This window comes from Drosophila ananassae, unplaced genomic scaffold (assembly GCF_017639315.1).
Source record: "Drosophila ananassae strain 14024-0371.13 unplaced genomic scaffold, ASM1763931v2 tig00000130, whole genome shotgun sequence".
In the NCBI taxonomy this organism is placed as follows: Eukaryota; Metazoa; Arthropoda; class Insecta; order Diptera; family Drosophilidae; genus Drosophila; species Drosophila ananassae.
Window position 1 is genome coordinate 32,413 of NW_025319126.1, and position 7,345 is coordinate 39,757.

Consider the following 7,345-nt stretch of genomic DNA (forward strand, 5'->3'; position numbering starts at 1 on the left):
GCTGGGGCGGCTGGTCGTCCTCGGCGACCAGGACCAGATCGCCCTTCCTGGCGTCCTCCTGCTCCCGCTGCCACTGCGACCGCGCCTGTAGGCCCAAGACGTACTCCCGGGACCAACGCTGCCAAAACATTTGCTTGATTGACGAGACAAGCCGCCATCGCCGCAAGCACGTTAGACCCTGCTGATCCGGGGTCTGAGGTGCTGGTGGGGCGATGAGCGGCCCGCCTGTCAACAGGTGCCCGGGAGTCAGCGCCTCGCCGTCGCTTGGGTCCTGACTGAGGGCGCCCAGGGGCCTCGAGTTCAGGACGGCCTCGACTCCAACGAGGACGGTCTGCAGCTCCTCTGCGGTCAACTTCGCGCTGCCCACCGCTCGTAGGAGTAGGTTCTTTGCAGACTTCACACCTGCCTCCCATAGTCCGCCCATGTGCGGAGCCCGCGGCGGTATGAACGCAAATACGCATCCTTTTTTTGATGCGTAATGCCGCAGCTCGTCCGCTTCGCTCTCGATCTGGTGCCGCAGTGCCGCGAAGTGGCGACTCGCTCCGACGAAGTTTGTCGCGTTGTCGCAGTGCACGGTCTGTGGACATCCTCGGCGCCCAACGAACCTTTGAAAAGCCAATAGAAAGGAATCAGTTGACAGATCGGAAACTACTTCTAAATGTACTGCTTTAGACGAAAAACAAACAAACAGGGCAATGTAGGACTTGTATGGTGGCCTACCACGAATTTTCAAGGTCGTCTCAATAGGGCCACAGAAATCCACGCCACATATGGAAAATGGGCGGAGAGCCCGAACTCGATCTAGGGGTAAATCTCCCATGATTTGAGTCATCAGATGAGGCTTGCATTTAAAACATTGTATGCATGACCGCACTATCTGACTGCAGACTTCCTGCGCGTTTACTATCCAAACGCGCTGTCGCAAGAGACTCACTAGTGCTCGTGGACCCACATGAAAATTCGACTCGTGCAAGTATCGGACGTAGCTCTGAACAAATTGAGAGCGCTTCGTCAACAATACTGGAAACTTGGCATCGTACGAAATAGGAGCATTAGCTAGTCGCCCCCCGACCCGCAACAACGAAAAGGTAAGCCCAGCCTGAGAGGTTTCATGGACAAACGGACTTAGCTTCTGTAGGCTTGGGCTAACAACAAGATTTTTTCTAACATTTTTAATTTCCTCTTGATACTCGTGGTCTTGGACTATCTGGACAATTTTATTAAACGCGTCTCGATATTCGACAGGGGAAGGTACATTATCAGAAGGGACTACTAATTTTTTACATTTCTTTATAAAGCGGACCATGTAAACGAACACTCGCAGCAGTTTTAAGTGAGAGGAAAATCCTTCTATCACTTCCAACAAATATGAGGTAGAGACCATTGCAGTCAGTCCGACCGCACTCTTCTTTGCTTCCATCTGCAAAATCTCTGGTGACGGATCAAACCGAGGGCTCGTTGGCCACTTATCTTCCGGCTCCGTTAAAAACGATGGACCTGTGAACCAAATTGATTCTATCGTTTCCTTTACGTCTCCACCTCTTGACACAATATCTGCCGGGTTCTGTTTAGTTGGTACATGCCGCCACGTGCTATCCTCTGACCACTCTTGAATCTCAGCAACTCTATTTGATACGAACGTTGACAACGACGATGGATGGGAACGAATCCAATGAAGACAAACTTCCGAATCTGACCAATATACACTTCGTTCGATCGGTGCTTTGATAAGAGGTTTTATTTTGCGACAGAGGTCCGCGAGAAGGTGAGCGGCACATAACTCAAGACGGGGGAGCGTCTTTGTCTTGAGCGGCGCTACTTTCGACTTTGCTGTCAACAATGAGACTTTACTACCTTCTGCAGATTTGCAACGGATATAGACGCAGGCTCCATAGGCTCTCATCGATGCGCCAGAAAAGGCATGAATTTCAATTGGTGTCATTGGCTCACTCATCACAAATCTCGGTATTGAGATCTCTTCTAACTGTGACAAGGCAAGCTGAATCTTGTTCCATGCGGTTTCCAAGTGCAGTGGAATGGACTCATCACAATCTAGCTTATTGAGCCAAAGTTCCTGTAACAGGATCTTTCCTTTAATAAGGATCGGGCTTAATAAGCCAAGAGGGTCGAAAAGCTTTGACGTCACCGAAAGAATATTCCGCTTAGTCGCCCTTTGACCCATGACTGACATATCAATTTCGAATTTAAATACATCATCTTTAGGAACCCAAACGATTCCTAATGTTTTTGTCAGCTCTGAGTCCGAAAGTGTTATTGGCTTAACCGTGTTCTCGGATGCAGTAACTTCAGGCGAGTTTGAAAACCACTTGCTCAATTCAAACCCAGCGTTTTGAAGAACCTGAGTTACTTCAGACTTAATTGTCTTTAGCTCCTCCACGCAACCAGCACCCGTTAACATGTCGTCGACGTAAAAGTCAGACCCAATAACTTTAGCAGCTCGAGGGAATGTATTTTTCGCGGATTCACTCAACCTCTTCAAACACCTTATGGCCAGGAATGGGGCTGGTGCAGTGCCATACGTAACGGTGTTGAGCTTGCACAATTTCAAGGACTCAGACGGGTCTTTTCTCCACACTATCAACTGGTATCGTCGATCTGCTTCATTTACCATCACTTGACGATACATCTTTTTTATGTCGGCTACCAGAGCGAATTTGTTTAGCCGAAATCTAAGAAGAGTTGAGTAAAGCTCTTCCTGAATTGTTGGACCCACCATCAACAACTCATTTAAACACTTCTGTGTGGATGTCTTGCAGGACGCATCGAAAACGACTCGAAGTTTGGTCGTTGTACTTTGAGGCCGCAAGACACACTGGTGGGGTATGACGTAGTGTGGAGAAGCAAGAACGTCATTGCTTGCAGGGGACATATGGCCTAGGGATTCGTATTCTTCCATAAATTCCAAATACATTTTCTTTAAGTTCGGATCTCGAGATAATCTTCTCTCGAGCGACAGGAATCGGCGTTTGGCTATCTCGAATGAATTGCCCAAAACGCTTGGATCCGACTTAAATGGAAGTTTAACTTCAAATCGACCTGAAGGCAGAATTCTTGTAGTCTTCCGATAGTGTTCCTCACATAGCTCTTGTTCTGGCGACAACATCTTTTTAGAAGATGGAACTTCTTCCAACGACCAGAATTTTTTCAAGTTTTTGTCTATTGACTCTAATATTTCTTCTTGGCATTTCAGACTAGAGACCGGCTGTTGAGGAGTTGAGGAATTTGCCAGATATTTTCCCGATACTATCCACCCAAGGAGAGTTTTTTGAAGGATGGGATGGTTCGGACCTTGTTTTATTTGGCCAACGGACAACAGTTCGAAAAATGACTCAGCTCCAATTAGCATATCTATCCGCTGAGGTTTGTAAAAATATGGGTCTGCTAACGGCAAGTTCTTTGGTAGGGTCCAATCTTTCACGTTCACCGACTGGTCAGGGTGATAGCCTGAAATGGTTTTCAAAACCCAAAAGTCGAACGGACGGTATGTATCTTTTTCTTGACTTGTGAATTAGTTTGACCAATTCCAAGCAAGTTGATGCAAGTTGTAAGCGTTGAGCAAGATCTTCTTTAATAAAATTCATTTGTGACCCTGAGTCAAGTAATGCTCGGGCCAAGATGTGCTCACCATTTTTTGTGCGAACGCTTACGATCGACGTTGCTAACAAAACCCTTTCTACAGACGACGCATGCAAAGCATGTGAAGTAGAAGGGCCATCATTCGTTAACTCTGGAGGAGGATTTTGTGTGGGTGGTGGTAATGCTAAGCTATTTTCGGTCACTGTAAATCGGTGCAGAAGTTTATGGTGCGATCTTGAACAGATTTGGCACCTGGTCGATTTACAATTCGCTACCGTGTGACCTTTTCGCAGACAATTCAAACATAGGGAGGCTGACTTAACAAACTCAAACCTTTGCATTACAGCAAGGCGAGCGAACGGACTACACTGGGCCAAAAAATGGTTGTTCGCGTTACAATAACTGCAAGCTGGTTTGGCGTTGGTAGAAGAACAAGCCAACGAAGTTCTATTTAGTTGCTTGCCGAACCCAGTTCTTTCTTGTTTTGGTTTGCCAGTCTCTTCAGCGGACAGATGCTGGTATCTACGATTTAGTATTTTTTCGAAATCGCACCACAGCGGCAATTCCTCATAATCCAGTGACTCTTCCCATTTTTGCTTGGTCACTGGATCCACACTACTCAAAACTAAATGAATAATCATTGAGTTTGCAATTTTAGTATCATCTCCTATGGATAATAGTGATCCATAAATGGATGATACAGTGTCGATGAGACCCCTCAACGACGACGCAGACGGCTGGGAAATTTTCGGAAGGCTGAACAGTTGACGTATTTGGTTCGCAAAGATGAGACATTCGCTATCATAAACTCTTTTTAAACTAGCGATAGCTTTGGCGTAATTACTCTCGGTGACCTGGAATGCCTTGACAGTTCCTAAGGCTTCACCAGAGAGGCAAGAAATTAAATGATTAAATTTCTCGATAACTGGAATGTTCACATCTTTGTCAACTAATGTCTCGAAAAGACTTTTGAAATCCGAATAATTTCCACTGAATTTTGGCAATTTCAAACTGGGAAGTCGAGCTCGAGTAGCAGTAGCTGGACGGGAGTCTTCAGCTGAATTAAAGGCATTACATAAGGACATGATCCTTGCCTTGGTAGTTCTTCCTAATTCTTCCAACTCGGCTCCAAAATCATCCAATTCATCTATTTGCTCGATCTGGTCTTGCAACTCATTTGCTTTAGAAATTGCCTCATCTAAAACCTGAAGCCTGCACTCTAGCTCGGTTTTGTTTAAAGGGAGTGATCCATCTTCCAAACGTTTCTCCAACCGGCAAATGCTTTTAACTTTGACATTTAATCTTCTCTTTAAGTCAATAAGAGTTGTGGAATTAAGTTTTTGTTTAGAACTTTCCATTATAAATAATTTATTTTTTCAATATAAAAACGAAAACAATGCAAATTTAAGATTTAATAATTTATTTAAAATTTTTTATTAATTTTAAAATATTAATATTAAAAATTTATTAAATTTTTATTTATTAAATTTTTCTAAAATTTATTGAATTTAATTCAACAACAAGAAAATGCGAAAACGAAATTAATTAATTAATCTTATTTCAATATAATAAATAATTTATTAAATTTAACCAAATCTAAATTGATTAATTAATTGATAACGAATTATTGATAGTCGAGGAACAGAGTATCCAAAAAAATAGTTGGTCGCCAATGACACCGAAACCAATATGCTCGACCAAATTGTAGGGGAGCGCATCACTTGGCAGACCGGTAAACTATACGCGCCAAAAAGTGCATATACATACATACATACAGCAGCGGATAACGGTGGGAAACGAAAACGAGAATATTATCGCTGCATCTATTTGTATGTATGTAAACCAAATATATATGCACCTTTATTTTATCTGAAATAATTAAAATAATTTTTGGCTGCACTTTAGTATTTATTTGAAAGATTTGTAAATTCGAGAACGAGGGGTAGGGGGCGACAGTGATTGCAAATAATATAAATATTCTCTTTTTTATTTTATCCACAGGCAGTACATTTAGGTTAGCACATATATTTATAATTAAAATTTTAGAATTTTTATATATGTTGTTATTTATTTTTGCTCTACTATTTTTTCTACGTACGTATGCGCCAAGAATTGAAAGGAGGGTGCAATATTCCAGCACAATACGGATTTTAATTTGTCTTATCTCAACTTTCAATTTTTTGAACAAATACCTGGGGTTCTGCTTTCGGATCCTTTAATCCTGCGGCCACTTTCCTTTCACAATTGATGCAGGTGCAGTGCATGGGGACGACGAATCCTTCCAGAAGCAGCTATGGAGAAGTTTTATTTCGCGACGCGGAGAATTCTTAAATTTTTATTTGTGAATTCACCACCACAACCGTCGCGAGCAACTCTTTTTGGATATATATATGTTATATCTATTGTTCTATATATTTTATGTGTCACTGTCACTATTTTTTGTTGCTTTTATATTTAATTATTTACTACAGTCCACCCGGGGGCGCCAAAATGTTTATCGAGATTATTTTATCTCGTCGCGAAAAACGAAAGGAAAAATCGGTGGCTGTAGAATTAAATTATATTGCGAAAAAAAACGAACGAAACGAAAATGCGTGCACTCTTCGACGTTATAAATTCGGTTATATTCATACTAACAAAACCTTAAGCCTAGCTTATCTAGTGCGGCGAAGCGGGGCGAATTCATGGGAGAGCGCAAGTGAGAGCTTCACTTGCGCTCCCGCTCCGCCCTAAACTAACTTATACTAGACTTCATAAAATTCTACTTATTATCTACATCTAATTATACACCATCTTTCAACAAAAAATCCTTAGGGGCATGGGACAGCTCTCAAGGTCCATAATTCTCAGTTGCAGGCTGCCGTGTCCATCCAGATCCAGAGAGCGCTCGAGCCAGGCGTCAATAGAGTGGCGAAAGTGGAAGGAAACTTCTTTCCGAAATTGCGCGTAGGCGCACCTTTCGATTGCAGGATCGGGAGCCTTCACGGCTGGAGCAGCAGCCACCTTGGCAGCTGCAGACGGCGGCAGCAGCGATGCGGGCGACCTCCCCCCATTGGAAGGGTGCAGGCTAGAGTCCAGAATGGAGTCAGACCTGGGCGCTGACTTAATCGGCAACGGTGACAATAATCCAAATCCCGGGCCAGATGAGGGATTAAGTATAGCAGCTTCAGAAAATCCATCGCAGACAACTTCCAGATGCGACGTTGAAATAGCGACCACGGGGGGAGCGGTGGATAGCAGGGGCACTGATGAGACGCAATGGCCCACGTCCTGGCTATCGTGATCGTTGTTCAAGGTTTGTTCCAACTTCAAATCCCGAGAACCCGATTGGATGTCGCGGTCCAGCGGGTAATCCTGACTGCATGAGCGACGATTTTTCAACAGACCATCCTGCACCTTCACCACCGCTATGGTTGGTTCTGATATTGACGAAGCAGTGGGACCATTGGTGCCGTCGAGACGAGTGGAGTGTGCAGGTACCCTCATGGAGTGCTTTGCCATTCCCACCTAAATGTCAAAGCGCACATCAGCGGCAAGCTGGGAGAACTTCCAGCATAATTCACTCCCAACTTCAACTGAGCTCAATCGCTCTAACTCATCCTGGAGTGCGGTGAATTTCTTGCGCAACGCAATTTCCAATGGCTCCAGTACCATGATGGTGAAATCTCCCTTCTGCACTGCAGCCTTGACCTTATTATGCAGGGCTTCCATCTCCTGGTAGGTCACTTCTGCTCTTCGCCGCAACAGC